Source organism: Scomber japonicus, chromosome 15 (assembly GCF_027409825.1).
Source record: "Scomber japonicus isolate fScoJap1 chromosome 15, fScoJap1.pri, whole genome shotgun sequence".
Taxonomy (NCBI): domain Eukaryota; kingdom Metazoa; phylum Chordata; class Actinopteri; order Scombriformes; family Scombridae; genus Scomber; species Scomber japonicus.
In genome coordinates this window covers 18,172,396-18,189,342 of record NC_070592.1, presented here as the reverse complement: position 1 = coordinate 18,189,342, position 16,947 = coordinate 18,172,396, and the positions used below count along the sequence as shown (strand labels likewise).

The 16,947-nt window shown below is 39.1% G+C and overlaps 1 protein-coding gene across 1 annotated transcript in view; it reads right to left on the bottom strand.

Moving 5' to 3' along the window:
• gabbr2 (gamma-aminobutyric acid (GABA) B receptor, 2) overlaps positions 1-16,947 on the bottom strand; it is a 179,677-nt gene that overhangs the window by 85,217 nt on the left and 77,513 nt on the right. The window lies entirely within an intron of this gene.

Here is a 16,947-nt window from a genome sequence, read left to right as displayed (position 1 = left end):
GGCTTCATACTGTGCCTGTGTGTGTATTTGTGTGTGTGAGTGTTACTGTGAGTGTGTGTGAACAAAGTATTCGTAAATCTGTTTATACAGTATGTGTGTGTGTGCGTGTGTGTGTGTGTGTGTGTGTGTGTGTGTGCTTGTTTGTTTGTGTGTCTAAAAGTATGTATATGTGTGTGAGTGCCTACTTCTGTGTGGATGTTTTTGAAGGTGAGAGAAAAGCAGCTTAGCAATATGATTCATCTTTGGATAGTAAGATGGATGGTAAGTTAAAAGCATTTCCGTTCATCACATGCAAGCAGTTTAAATCTGATTCATCTCACACACACACACACACACACACACACACACACACACACACACACACACACACACCTAAGAATAAAATGTGCTGAACCTCAAACACTAATTACCTTTTTAGACACACCTATTATGCAGTTCAGCCACTGCAAGCTAAGCACATTTGAGGAACAATTCCTGTAAATCAATTCATGTTCCAAAAAAAAAGGGACACTCTCACCAAACTTTGAATCAAAGTTTGATAAGCGCAGTTTCAGGAGGGGGAACACACGCCAATTACACCCCTTCCGGCTCCTATATAAACAGTCCTAACCCTCTTCCCCCTCGTTCGCTCTAGCATTCGAGTCCCCCCTCCCCCCTCTTTTCTGTTCTTCTCTCCTCTCTCACAGGATCCTAGGGGTTCGGCGCTGCCCGGGGGCTGCGGCAGATCCTTTATCTGGCCTCCCCACACCGCATCAAGAATACACAATTCATTCAAATCTTGTCAATAAATCTGTTAAAACGTATCTCGTTGGTGATGTGTTCCTTGCTCGTGAAAGGCAACTTAAAATTTAACAAACTCACTGGAACCTGGAAGAACAATGCGGTTAGACTATGTTTTTGGCAAACAACTGTGCAAGTGTGGTCATTCACATTGGTGTTTCTCTACTGCAAACTAGCCACTGTCTATTGCTCATATATATACACACACACACACACACACACACACACACACACACACTCTACCAACACCACCACCCACAGTCACAATTGTTCTCATTTGTATCCATCCCACCTTTCATTTGTCATTTCCATGCTAATCAAGTTTTGCTCTCTCTCTTCCTTTTTGTAGCACATTTTCAACAATAGGTCACTAATTTTCTCCAGAGGCAAAAATAGCTGTAATTAATTTCTGCATTAAGATTAGAATTTGCAAGCCTGTACAGCATACAATGCAACAGCTAGCTTGCACTAGAATAGATAAAAATCTGTCATTATTGTTTGATTCACACTTCTTATAATTGGTTTGAATTATTTCATGAATAACTGTTACTGGCAGAGTATTATATTTGTAGTAAGCTTCAAGACCAGCTTGTAGCTTTTTTGGTATTTTTTCTTGGATCTTTCTTTTCTCAATGAATTGTATTCAAGACAGAGCATGTAAGACAAGGTTCAGACATGTCTGCGGTGCAAAGATCTTTAACAAACTGCATTTGTAAACATGCAGAACATTCACAGCAGAGGTCTGAAAGATAGTGAACATTTCAGGCCCGCCGGCTCTAAGGCTACCTCACAGCCGAGCTGAGGTAATAAGACACTGTGCTCTATTTTCAATGTCCTATCTGCGTTAATTTAATGAGCGATATGAATCAGTGCAGGGTTAATTACATACTTTGTAGAGATTAAGCAGAACTTGTGATTCATGATAGCGATCAACACAAGGATATTATAATTCTGACCGAGACCAAGAGGTACACCAGTAGATTTCCTAAAAGTGCGCTAAAGCCTTGAGGAGTTCAAGCACCTCCTAACTTCAGGGATGACTGTGATCTTCTCATTAAGCCTCTATCGACTTCCAGACATCTTCACTACTCATTAATCACAGTAGCGCTGGTATAATTGTACATCCATCTGAAGCCTGATTACCACTGAGAATGTACTGTAACGTGGTTGAAAAGAGTGGAAATTACTTAGTGACACAAATGAGAGAACTCATTCACTCACTGAAAGATCAAAGGGGATCTTAAGTCAAATGTCATTTTTAGATAGCACAACTGAAAGTTTCAGGAATACTATATGTGATGTAAGACAGCATGATAGCTATGATGGTAGTTTAGCTTCATTTGATGGTATTGGGCAGAAATACTGTTCTAAATAGTTTCATCTAAATCATTTTTTGGCTTCTTAATTACAGGCAACACGTCTGCATTTACAGTAAGGTTGTGATCACCATATACTGTTTCTGCAATATCAGGAATATCAGGCCTGCCCTTATTAATAGCCTCATCTGCCTTTATAGCATCACCCTGAATGTCCTTTCAGTGGATCCCAAATACTCACATCTTCACCCCACTGGTGGGGAAACCCTCAGTTTGGCCCCCACTAAATCACCACTTTCTACACAGACCCACAGGGGTTTGTGTTCACACATCAACAAGGAGGGCTTTTAAAACAACACATGGATTACAGCCATCAATTAAGCCGGAAGAAAGGCCTTTATCTTGCTACCACTGCTAAATCCAAAATCACCCACCAGTCTTAGAGGGCTTCAAGGGGTCTTTCCAGCATTGCCTTAATCTCCGTTTAGCTAAGGCTGTTTGCTACACCCACACTGGGAGATGCTCCTATGGATCTCTAATAAGAACTAGTGATTTTCTCAAACCAAATTGATTGCACAAGTCCTCAAGACCTTGTAGTGAGAAGAGACTCAACAACTTCCCTTTCCATGGTCTTTTAGGTTTGCCTGAGTTGTGCTCTTTTCTAAGAAGCTCTTTCTGTTATCGGTGTGATTTTATTTCATCTGTTGCACCACACTGAATTAAGAATCGAACACCATCAGCATTTATTGACCAGTGTACACACATGCTGTATTGAAGGCTTTATAGAAGGTTATCCATTTGGTTTCCTTTTGCAAGGAAAATTAAAATCAATTTCACAGGGTCATGAGCAAATACAATTAATGATCATTTCCTATTAGTAGTAGTTTAGAAAGGTTGGCGATAAAGCTAGAAGCTAAACAAAAAACAAAAAACATAAAACCAACAAAGAGCCAATAAAAAAGAATAAAAATCCTCAGATTGTTCTATGAGGATTTTTTATGATATTCTGAGTCTTTTTTTATTGATTATTATGATGCAGTAACTCAGTAAGAGGCCAACACAACACAACATATGTATCTGCTTTTATATTTGACAATCAAACTGTTGAGTCAAGATGTGAATGCATATGTACATTACACACTGATTTGGCCAGTTATGTAGCGACAGGATGTTTTTGGCTGCATGGAGTCCAATCGGTCCATATGCTGTAAATCAAAAATATCCAATCAATGACATTAGCCAAATATAACAGTTCCAACAGTTGTTTTAAATCCCAGAAAGAAATCTAGGACAGTGACAGAAATATCTCATTTCTGTGTGGCCACTGAAACCAGGTCAGTTTCTGTGAGGGGCTGAAGTTTACCAAGATAAAATGCATGTTTTTCCCCCCTCTGACATCTCAAAGAAACAGGTTTACAGGTCAACCAAGTCACCTAGCACCATTCTGTGAGGACTGTATCTTAGCACAGTAGAGATGAAAGGCAGTACCAATGCATTATTTAAAGAATAGGCTACAGTATTCTTTATCTAACTCTGAACAGACTTTTTTCAGAGGAAAAGCCAAAAATAGTTCTATGATATCACACATCTGAGAGTAGTGGCTTATGTAAGAGTTTTTTAAAGAGGGCCGGCCTAACCAAGATAGTCATTGGTGAAGAGCCTTATGCTAGTGTCAGGTTTGCACATGCAGTGTACACGTACTTGTGCACAGGTTAAAGCACATGCATTCGCACACTCCCTAACGGCAGACCTCTACCATACACATGAGGTGCAGCAGTCTTCTTTTGCCAGTGGTAATTAAAACTGTGACAATGGGCTCAGGGCAGCTTCTCCCTCTCATCTCACTACAAGGTCACTGAGGCTCTTGGTAATACAACTGAGGATCCGTCTGGTCCCACTGAGAGATAGCGGGGTTTTTTTGTGTAGACTTGAGGTGAATCACTGATGACATCGTGGCGGTGATCTGTTCAGATATTCTGTACACACAGTCGCTTATCACACTCTATTTGAAGTGAGCACAAAAAAGCTTAGCTGCTTCTGCAATTGGGCTTATTAAAGTCACAATCAAACGAGTTCTATGTTTATGAGTGGACAAGGAGTGCAGAAAAGGGGGGGGGCGGACCAGAATAGAAAATAACAAGTACAAAGAGACGGAGTGAGTGAGAGCAAGGTGAGATGTTTACTTCCGATTCACTTGTATTTCAGATTCCATTACTAATCCGTGTCAGTGGATGACATTTCAATCTTTTGGAAATCATAAACTGATTCCTTGAAGAGCTGTAAGATTTGCAAAACTTGTCACAGATGCTGTCCAGGGGTGCTGATTCTGGAGCTACCCTGGATGTTTTAACAGACCAGAAGATTGTTGCAGTTAAAGACCTGAATATAGGTCACCTGTGAGAAAAACTAACAAATAAATAAACAAACAGATACTCCCTATTTTGTAGACACAGAAATTCCACATTTTCTTGTTAAAGCCTTTATCACCCAATCCTCTGCAAAATGTCTCTGTTTATGACTTCTGCAATATACCTGCCTGATTTGGCGTGGGATTGGGAGTCAATAGCGTAAAAATAAAAGGCAACAAGCCTCACAACCTTTCCTAAAGCGCAAGCAGTTTGTAGGAGAAATAAGGGAGATGCAAGAGTGCGTCTAATCACATTGATGGATCTAATAGCATTGATTGGTCCTAGCGGGACTGCTTCGCAATAGGATCTGCTGGTGCTAATTGTGTGGTTGGCCTTTGAATAATGAAGTGGCTATCACGGAGAGGCTAGATCAAAAATGAATGATAGGTAAATATCAGCTCGCTCACAGTGCTTTTCTCATGCCTTTCATGTTTATTATACCGGAGGGGTGACATCACTGACAAACCAGAAACTGGATTTGTAATCAGACAGTTTTATCAATATATTTTAAACGCACAAAAATACAAACTAACACAGAGAGGAGTGAGACTCAAACAGAATTTAATCTATAATAATTCTTCCACATAGTTGCAGTTATAGAAATGTAATGTTACTCCACCAGTGTTTACCCCCTTATCTAACAGCAAGTACTTAGAAACAAGCTCTTACTCTTTGATCAAGTATCTAGGTACAAATGTCAATAAGTTTGGTTGAATAGTATGATCAATATTTCAACAACATGCTGACAACCAACAGAGCAAAACACTGCACTGCATTTTAAAAAGCACCTTCTTCTAACAAATTCTGCAACAATTTAATGTCATTATGTGTGAATCTATTTTTTTTTTAACAGTTCACTTGAACAATTTAATCATGTTTACTGATGTGTGGTGGAATGTAATTGTGCTGCAGCAAAGACTTGTGGGTTATCAATAAGACATGATTAGCAGGTCACATATAGGTCACACATAGAGTGATGAATGACTTCCCCTAACACTGGTGATGTTGAGGGCAATGGCAAATATTAGTTTGACAGGGAGCGAGTCTGCAGCAAGCAAATCCTCTGTTTCATATAAAGAAAACCACCAAAACAAAAATGACATGATTTTATATAAAAAAATGAATACTACAGAAATAAAATGTCTCGTGTTTGTTTGTCTCATTTCTTTCTTAAAGAAGAAAACTCAAGTTCAGTTAAATGAGATCATCATTGATGTATTTGCTTATGATTAAGTTACAAGCCTGCATATTCTGACAAATTTAGAGCTGCAACAATCAATACAATCAGTGTGTTACTTGATTAGTTCATTGACAGGAAATTAATTAACAGCTATTGATTGAGCTATTTATTGATAACCAAATAATCACTTGATTTTTTTTCTGGTATCAGTTCCTAAAATGCAATTAATTAATGCTTGTCTCAGTCTAACATGTTAAACAAAACAAAAAACCCACTAAATAAAAAAAAAAAAAATGAAAATTAATAAAAACAAAAAATAATAGTAAACTGAACTGTTGCAAGAGATAAGAAAAATTTGATTTTGATTTTGGGAAATTTTTACATTCTGACATTTTATTGACAAAATAATTAATCAGGAAAATAATCATCAGTTTATTCAATAATGAAAATAATTAATTGTTGCAGCCTTACAAAAATATTGATCCACCTAAAAGAAGAATAAGTGTTTTTAAAATGAATTTTCCCAAATCAAAAACACACCAAGAGTCCATATTTATGAGAGGTAATCAGAGGCGATAATGAATTTTATGTACATGCTGTCATTGGATGCATCCAAAAATAAAAAGATATGAAACTGAAAAGAAAGGTTTCATAATCGCAAGGGATAGTATCAAACAACTTCAAACAGTCAGCCCACCCATGCCTATTATCTCTACCTTCGCCCACAACACAACAGAGTCAAAACCCATCCATCCTGCTGGAGCCCCGGGACTCCGTGCAGAGTAATAGCTAGGTAATAATAGTGCTGTTGATCAGGAAGCACGGAGGTGGTCCTGGGGTTTATTCAATATTCAAGAGAGGCATTTGGTGCATCGTGGGAGCGCCCAGCTGGAGAGGCGGCAGTAAGGGGGAAAGCTTTGGACCCCACACCGACCACATCCAGAACTCATTAGCACCCAAGGATTGAGGAGGGAGTAAGATGAATATTGTAGGTAGAGGGTGGAGGCAGTCAGTGAGGCTCAGCGGTGATAAAAGAGTCAGATATATGAAGATGGAGACACAATGCAGGGAGAGACACAAAAAAAAACAGGGAATATGAACAAGGGAAAGAAGAAAATATGAGATTGGAGATATATGCAAGTCATCAAGTGTTATGTGTGCATGTGATTGTTAATCTTGTGAAGTTTGTGTGTGTATGTGTGTATGTGTGTAGGGGGGTTGCACAAGTGTTTGCAGACAGTGCATCTATTTATGTATATCTACCAGCATACTGGATTATCATATGGCTCAGTCGAGTGTGTGTTAGTGGAAAATAGCAAATCATAGTTTCCAATTATGGAAAGGAAGGCAAGGGAGCACAATAAAATCATTTCATTTCAAAGTTGGGGGTTAAATGGAAACTGCAATTTGGCCCTGCAATAAGAGAGTGATGGAGAGGATATTGCTACGTGTACTGTCTACTAGGGGAGAGATCAGATGTTCTAATAGCACACACACAGAACACAGTAAGATTGCAGATATTACAGCCTCCTACATGTGTTTGAGAATGAGTGTGTGTACTTTCACACTCTGTATTCACAGTAAGTACAATAGGTCTACACACAAATTCAGGCTTTCCCATTTTCAAGCTTTAGACACACGTGTAGTAATAATATCATTCCATAAATACTCACTCTCATACTGCCCTGGGAGATATGGTATAAAAATCAATATCATGATATTAATTAAAATGATTTTTCAACATCAATACTTATCACAATGTGGAAAATGTGTACAGAATAACATAAAAACTACAAAAAAAAATGATCTACTTTGCATTCCATTAGGAAAAATCTAAATCTAATACTAATTTAGTTATTTTTAGATGAAAATGTAGAGTGTAATAATGTGTGCGAAATATGATACACAGTCTCATAGAAATACAAGATAAGTAACACAGAAATAAGTATGTTAAATGTAAGCGAAGCCTCCACCTTATACTGGACAGTTATTCTCTGCACACTCACACAAAACACTCACACACACACACTTAAAGGTGGGCATCACAATCAATTTTACATGGTATTGGTTTCTCATTTTTCCAAATGGCTGAGAGCTATTTGAGATGAGACACATTAACTATGAGTGTGTGTGTGTGTGTGTGTGTGTGTGTGTGTGTGTGTGTGTGTGTGTGTGTCTGTGTGCTGGGGGTCCAAGCAGAGGCGGAAGGATAGGAGGCAGAGGCTGATGGACACAATATGAGAACGTGTAGATATGAGAAGAATTCAGAGGAGTAATCGAGGCAGTTTAACCCCCATTACAGTGATCAGTCTTGGCATGCCTTCTCCAGCGGGAATTTAACACAGAAATATGGAACATGATGAAAAATAAAACCTGTGGAACTGACACTAATATTAATGTTTGGAGTAAGGAAAAATCTTCTCGTAACCCTCCTGTACGTAGAAATTTAGAGATTAAATATCCAAATGAAATAAAATGCATTCAAATGGAATGATGGCTTTTTAATAAACTGGCATAATTAATAAATTGGAATGTTTAATAAACCATTTAAGGTAAGTACAGGTATTAGCAGTGAGAGCTACATGTATTGACTATACTCTTCTTATTTCTACTAAAACAACTCTTCAATATTTCATTATTAGTTTAGCAAAATCAAATTGCACTTTAATCACTATAAAAGCACAGAGGATACACTTTCTATTTTATATTTCCTGCATAAGTTGTTCATTGATGTTTCTAGCAAAATCTCAGAACCAAAGTCTGACAAAAGGGGAAGCATTTTTTTTGCAATGGTGGATTCATTCACACACACACACACACACACTCTACACTTGTGTTGTGTGAAAGTGCATCATCACATACTATGCCCACTAGACGGCCTTTAGACAGGTGAGTGATGTGGCAGTCGCCTCCTCCCTAATGGCTTAAGGCCTGCTGCAGCCCCTGATCTAACATGTCAATCATGTCATAGCTAATGCCAACATGTACACACCCACCCACACAGACTGACTGATGTTCTGTTTATGCTCGGTAGCTTCATCCCACTACATCACTCTTATCTCAGGCCAGTCATTTAGACTTTCTTCTTGCCCTTTTTGTCCGTTCTCATCTTTATATCTGTATTTGGCTTCATTGACCATGGGCATTTTCATGTATGAAGCATCATCGTGGATATATATCAAACTAAATGACATGATGACTGACATACATCCTTTCACCTGCTTCCTAACATGTATTTAAGTTTCATACATAAGATTTGATGTTTGGATTGGTCTGAGAGACTGATTGCACATGCACACCAGCCCTATAACCAGCATGTGAGCATTCAGCCTTTTCTTGTGTTGCCAAGCATGAGCATTCAATCACACATGCACTGCTGCTGAATTGCTCCTGTTTGAGGCACAGGATTTCATTTACTCACAGCATTTCAATCCACTGCGCATGGGCAACTCACCCACACACACACACACACACGCAGTGCTCGCACTTCTAAGGTTTCCCTCGTACAGTTTGGTCTGACTTTTTCAGAATCGCACCTCATAGACAAGTGTTGGAGTAGGTAGAACAAGATGTACAAGGAGAAAATGAAGGAAGAGCTAAAGCAGTAAAAGCAGCAACAAATAGTAAGGGCAGAGTAACCTGCTCTACCAAAATCAGAAATCATCAAATAATTATAAATCTAAAGATATACAGTTGAATCTTCAAGGCTTAAGGGTTACAGCTCCAGTTAATCAGTGATAGGCTGATGGTTGCTCATCTCACTTGTTAATGCTGTGTTAAGGAGTTTGAGCTGAGATTAAGATGCTAAGGCTCTTCCCTCAAGCTGGCCAACTGTAGCCTGATACAGGCTGAATAGTAGAGTAAGCTTCTTGACTCTGCTCCAAGGTCATGGCTGACCTGAGTGCTTGGCCTGCCTGACATGATCAACTGTATGGAAACAGTCCTGTGTGGAAATAAACGCTGGTACTCTGAATGGATCTAGTATACAGTAATATATCTATGAATAATCATTACTGTATGTATGAATACAGTTCATATATAATATACTATATATATAATCTATCCTGTCCCATCTTGCATCACCAAATAATTAATGACGCCTTATTTGTCGTTCACCAAAGTTTGTGCTCGGTATGTTTGATGTGACACTTCCTTGGAACATTAATCGATCGAAGGTGTAGCTTGTCACCTACGTATCTCAGGGAGTGAGGGGGAAGGAAAGGTCGGACACCCCCCTTCTCTCATCACTTCTGCCATGAGGCGGGTTTATAGGACTCTGCCATTCTTCATAGGACCATCTGTTGACAGGCTGTCCTTGAAGGATGGAGATGAGTGACAGAGAAGCATCGCTATCGCAGACAGGATCGAAAGAGAGCATTATCTTATCGATCCCAGTATGGTGGAGAGTGTGGCGAATATTGACAAGATAGGATGTGAAATAAGAAGAGAGGATGTGATGCCCACTTAAGGTACAGCTAAAGAAGTCAGTTACCAGCAGCGTGTTTATGATGGTGCATGTTTAGGATGGATGTGTAACGTAATTTCATAAATCTATTGCAGTCAATGACCAGCAGCAACACAAGAGAACTATGACACTGGTTTGACTCATATTGTTAGTATCTCTGCATGCTAGAGAGACACAGTGAAATCAGTGAATGCTCAGGGGGGAATTGGGAGAGGTGGGGGGGGCTATGAGTGATGGTATTCTGCCACCTAGCTCCATAACTATTCTATTTATAAATTGAGATTTGATACCGTAACCTGAAATCTCACCGTGCTCCCTGCTGCTGCCACTTGGCTGCCTATGAATGATTAATGAGCAGATGCTGAACTGTAGAGACCATTATTGTTCTTTTCTCCCCTTCATTCTCTCCCTCTGCTCTCCATCCACTGCTCTATACACTGATTCCTTCGGGGAGGCAGCGGGATTACATTGCATGAGCTGGTTATTTCTCTGCTTACTTGGCTGAGTTGTAGTGAACACACTGCAAAAAAAAAATGACGATGTCCTGGGATTTTAAATTAAACCGCTGATGCGCCTGCCAAAATATTTTGAGTAATAAACATCTCCTGTGGACTTAAAAGGTGACTGTAAAAAGTATGTAGCCCCATCATGACAAATTACAGTTTCTTGATAAAAGTAATGGACATAACATGAACACACTATTTTCTGAACAGTGTGGTAACCTTATATTGAGATTTCTATTAGATTATATAATGTTTCCCTCTGTTAGATTAGATGAAATGTGGCTATCTTTAAAAAAAAAAAAAAAAAAAAAAAAAAGTAAATGAAAATAATAAATAGGTGTCGTACTTCTGTGCACCAATCAGGTTTTAACATTTGAATGACAGCTGGTATTAAAATAAATGAATAATTACATTTTGTCATTAATATTTAATGTTATACACCAATACTCAAAGAGGAACTTGACACACAAGCACAGTTTTAAGCTGTGGACATAATCACATAGATTCTTCTTGACATTTAACTGACCCTTATAATTGGCTTTTTTTTTTCGTTCACTTGCACATTACAAGTTTGTGTGGTTGTGTATGCGCACATGTCTGCACACATGCTGTGCAGTATGTCCCTGCTTTAACACAATTTTCTATTGTAGCCTGAAAACATAAAATGGGGAAATTGCAAGAAAAGTACTTACTAGGAAAAAAAGAAAATCTGTGGCCTGTCTTGAGTGACGTCCACATTTTCTGACACTCGGCAAAGTAATAAATATTTGACAGAATGGCCAATACAATCGTGCTATGTAATAATTCATTCTATAATAGGTTATGTATGGGCAGTGCAGGGGAAGCCCACACACAGGCAATTCATGTTGTGAGTGGGCAAACATTTCACTGGAGACAGCCAGCTTTTGCAAATTACTATCTTTTAAGTTGGCAGACATCTAGCTCTCCCTCTCCCTCTCCCTCTCTCTCTCTCTCTCTCTCTCTCTCTCTCTCTCTCTCTCTCTCTCTCTCTCTCTCTCTCTCTCTCTCTCTCTCTCTCTCTCTCTCTCTCTCTCTCCCTCTCTCTCTCCCTCGCTCTATCCATGTCCCTCTCTCTATCTCCATGTCCTTCTCTCTTCCTAATTGCTGGAGAAAGCATTTACAGTCCATACTTATGGGACTCTATTGGTCCCATTTGGTCCAATAATATTCAGATGTGACTCTTCCCCTTGCTTTTCAATTAAATTGTTAATGAAGGCAACGATAAATAAAGCATGAGTACATAGAACAGACACAGCATGTAGGAGAAAGAGGAAGAAGAGAAAAACACAGCCTTGGTGCCAAAGCAAGAGGATGATGCTGGGAACACCCAGATGGTTTCATGAGCAACTTTGTCTTCTTCCTGCAGATTTTCTCTTTTTCCATCTCTCTCCAAGGACAGCAGTATCTTGTTTTCGTGCAAAGCAGAATGAGAATATTAGATGGAAAAAAGAGAGGATATGAGCTGATTGCTTGTAAAAAGCAGTATAAATATTTTAAATAAGAGAAACAGGTGCTCACTGTTCTTATGAACAGGAGCATGTGATGATGATGCCTTTCACATTTATTAACTCCTGTTACTCTTCTTTCTTTTTCTCTTTTCCCTTCACTTCTCTCTACTGTTCTTGTGTTTGTGATAACTAACATTCCCTTGAGCCCAGACAACTGCCGAGCTGATATTAAAGATAAACATATGACAGCTAAAAGATAAAAGATGTATTTATGATTTTTTATAAACTGGGTCATCATTGCATAAATGTTTCCACCACAGAGGGCAGACAAGCTTATGTTTGAACTGCACGATGTCCCACTCCTGCATTTAGTGATTTTGGCTATTTGTAGGCATTGCAAGGATCTGTAAACAGCTGATAGGGCAAATACATTAGCAAAAAGTTGCATATTTACAAACCCAGCAAATATACTGTAAGTCCAATATTCACTCTTCCTTTTGCTCCACTTTGCTTTCCACCAGCTCATGAAGGGAATATGTGGCTACCACAGAGTATTATTTTATTTTACTTTAAGATATTACCAACTGGTTTTTTAAACATAACCGTTAAGTATAAGGCTCAAATCTTTAGTTTTGGCTAGATTGAAGGAAAGATTATGGGAACACCCACACACCTCCCTCCCCAAGACTGAGCAGTTGACTATTTGAGAAACTAGTATTTTAATTTTATTTTAACAGAATTTTATCATCTGAAGATGTGCTACTGAATTGAAAGGAGGTGCAGGGTCCGCTTGTGTTAGCACAAAGGTTATAACCATTCATTTTTATCACTGACAACTCATGGAGAACAAACAGAAGAGCAGAGATGCACTCAGATAACTGCTGCTCTCCACTAATTTAGTGCTTGTTTGTAAGCATGTGTGAAGTGAGATGTGTCAGTTATTTACTTAGGTATGTATGCTTAAGGTGTTTCGCCTTAGAATAGAGTGAATAGTTTTTGTACTAATTTGCTGGCATTTTTTTGCATCTAAAGTCAGTGTCTGAATGTGTTCTCTTATTAATTCCTTTTTTCCAAAACAATAAAAGTGAACTTGGCCTTGAGCTGCCAAATTCCTTCACTATCAGCTTGGTCTGTTTGGTGGTAGACAGGCAGTGAAAAGTAGGTTTATTCAAGCCCTAACCCTAATCCTCTTCTCAGAGGCTCCTGTAAATGAGGCTGAAAAGCAGAAAAAGCTAAAAAAGCTAAAAAATGCTACAAGAACGACCCATTTTCACTTTAAACATTGTCACTTCATTGTTAATATGAAAATAATGATTAGCGCAACTTCAATAACTATTTTTTTAGATTATTATCATAATGGTTGGTTGGTTTGTATAAGTTATGTGTTAATATCATCTTCCAATATGTAATTATCAGATTTTTAACTCTTAAATATTGATACCAGTATCAGCCTCAAAAATATATTATTATTGTTCCAGTGTCAGTGCACCTGTATGCTGTGTATCTGCTTGTATGTGTGTCTGTCAGCACCAGAAGTCATTGGTTGCTCAAGCAAAGGATTTCATTACAGGGTTTAGGCAATATGGGGTCTAATACAGTACTGCAGCACTGCTGGAGTTCCAGTGACTTGTCCCAAGCCTGAAGAGAAGCTTGTGGTAGGAGGGCCACTGTAATTGGTTATACATCCTTGAAAAAGCTCCCCTAAAGTCAATTTTACTCAGACCACCATTTCCCTTTTTTTTCTCTCTCTCTCCCTCTCTTCCTCCATTCACAAAAAGACAATAATGTAATCCTGCAGATTTATCGTGACTGCTTTCACCCTCTCCTCCCTTTTCCTCTCATCCTTCCCTCTCTCTTCATCTCTCTCCATTAGACAGCTAATTTGATTTGCAGGCTATCTCTTCCCTACTTACAGCATGGGAAGAGATGGCCTGAAGATATTAGTCAAGAGATGAAGAGTCACATCATGCTTTTACATACCAGTGTTTCTCTTTGACAAGGCCGTTGCATTATTTATACATGTGATTACAGCTTCAAAAGCTAATAATTCTCAAAAATGTCCTTGTGAATTAAAAGTAATTGTTATCTGGCTTTGAGGGGTGACCCTTCTGCATTTTTTTTCTTGTCTTGTCTTTGTTCTTACCGCAGAGCACATTAAAGTGACCACTCTGCATTTGAACAGGTACTCTGTGAATTTCATATCAACAGAGCCGGTAACCATTGCACAGTGACAGTGCATATAAACTGAAGAAGATGATTGTGTTATCCTTTGACTTTTTTTTTTTTAACTGCAATTTTCCATACGGACAACCAAAGGTGTACATTCATCCGTCAAAATGTGGTAAACTGTCACTAACAGTGGCCTGAAATGCTTCCTGACAAATCTTTGCCTTTTAAGTCAGGAAGTTAGAACTTGGTGGGATCAACTCCAATGCCAAAAACGCAACTGGGTTAAAATTGTTTGGATGAAACTTATACCCCTTTTCCACTGAGATGGAGCTAGTGCTAGAGCCAGTGCTCAGTTGGTGCTAATCCAAGCACCTCTTACGAACCTGTTGCTTTTCCACAGAAAAAGCACTTCCATGATTCACCAGTGAGAGGCAGCAACATGGCGCAAGGCATCTAGCCTGCCGGAAACGAAGAAAAAGAAAAAGAAGAAGAAGAAGAAGAAGAAGACGATAGCTCTAGCAAAAAAAAAATGCTAAAAATAGTACTTTTAATCAACAAATGGTTAACCCTCTGTAAATGCCATGCTAGTCAGCTAATGAACGTTAACCCTGCTAGTCTGCTAATAAACGTTAGCCCCACTAACCGGCTAATAAACGTTAGCCCTGCTAGCCGGTTAATAAACGTTAGCCCCGCCCCCAGTCCACTGACGTAATAGGTTCTTGCTTTAGACCAGCAAAGAGTTAGTGCTTGCTCTGGCTCCCGTTCTGAGACTCGGGGCTGGAGATTTGGCAGTGGAAAAGCAAAGAACCGGTGCTTAGTCAGGCTTTGCCTCCAAACCAGCATCAGCTCCAGCTCGGTGGAAAAGGGCTATTACTGACCATTTCTTAAACCACAATGATAGATGCAAAAGAAGCTATGTGTTAATGTATTAGTCTTGCAGCTGTTGAAAGGCACCTCAGACAGAGCTGGAGTGAGTAACAGACATTGATGTGACAGGGAATGTAACTTATTTCCTCTGCTGTTAAATATGCAATTTCTTGTGTCGTGTAATTGTGAAATTCATTACATTTATAAAGTAACTAGAAATTGAATATCATATACTTCATTTGCATTTCTGTTAGTCTTACTCTTCCTCCATATTCTGGCTTTAAAAGAAGTTTTGTTTTAAAATGGACTGTGAAATATGAGCTGTGGGTCCATGTTGCAGTCCATCAAAACACGGTCCAAATATGACATTGCACTTTTCTGTGTTGGTGTATCGGAAAAGAAATGTGTACTTCCTTCATCATAGCCCATTCATGAGGAATAGAAATGGAAACTAGGAAAGGGGGGGCGGGGGAAGAGAGGGGGTATTAGATTTTGTATTAGGGTGGCTGGAGAGCAATGTTATCACTTGAGTGTGATGAGTCTCACAGTGAGTGCCGCAGGGAATGCATTATCAGCCCACTTAGAAAACACTCCATTCACATTTACAGAGAAATTACCCTATTTTTAGACAACACGCTCCTTTTTACATGGGTAAGTTATACATGTATAGTGTCAAATGTTGAATGTAGATCGAATACGGTAATATGTGCATGCAGTCACAATCAGATTCAGGAAAGTTTCACCCCTCATATTCACCCCATACTCCCTTACAGGCACATGTAGTCTATGTAACTGGATGTTGTCAGTTTAATGAAATAATAACCTTTAGTCTCTGAGGGGTAAAAAAAAACTATTGTGGGTTTGAAAAATTTAGATGGAAAAATGGGAAAATCATCAGATACAGAAGAGCACACAGGAGATTGTGGAAATATACCAGTTATAAATGAGTACAAAAATAAGGTGCATGTGATAACACACTCAGGACCTATTCTTAACACCGGAAACTATTACTGCGAGCACTCAGATTCTGCAATGACTCAGTGTTGCAACATTTAAAAAGCATGCATCTACACTCCATTACACACACTCTCTCTCTCTCCTCTCTCTCTGTGTCTCTCTCTCACTCTCTCTCTTTGTCTCTCTCTCTCATATACACATATACATACATAGTAATACACTTGTGTCTTCCTGATTAGTGAAAATAGCCTCTTTAAAAATCAAACTGCTAGCAGACAGACTCAACATGCTCTCTAATCTGCTTACATCTCTGCCATCAGCAGCACAATGTGTGAGGCCGGACAGGAGTTGCCCAGAAAAACACTGTTGTTGAATAAACCACAAGGGAACAGAATTGAATAATCAAATAGGGCTCCTCACTCTGCCCTCATTTCCCCGATATGTGACCGGCTGTGGGCTCGCTGGATTATTGCTGACAGAATATTCAGAACTGGAGGGAGCAGAGCTGTGCCCTATGGCTCCGCTTGGTCAGGGACAGCATTCCTTCTCTGAGATGAAAATAAGGAGAAATGAGTATGGGTACTGTATGGGTTTTTAATGCAGCATATTCTGTGGTCTTCTTTGTTTTAACAGGAAAGAGCCACATTACATGCACATACATGCACCATTACTGTGAAATATACAGTCGATATGACTTTATCCTTTTTGGTACTCAAATGGCATCCCAAAACATACCCTTGACATAGTGAGACATGCCTCTCAGGACCTCTTTTCTCATAAAGCAGTGCATGCCTCTTAAAACAGAAAATTACAGCACTATAAAAAAGTAAGAG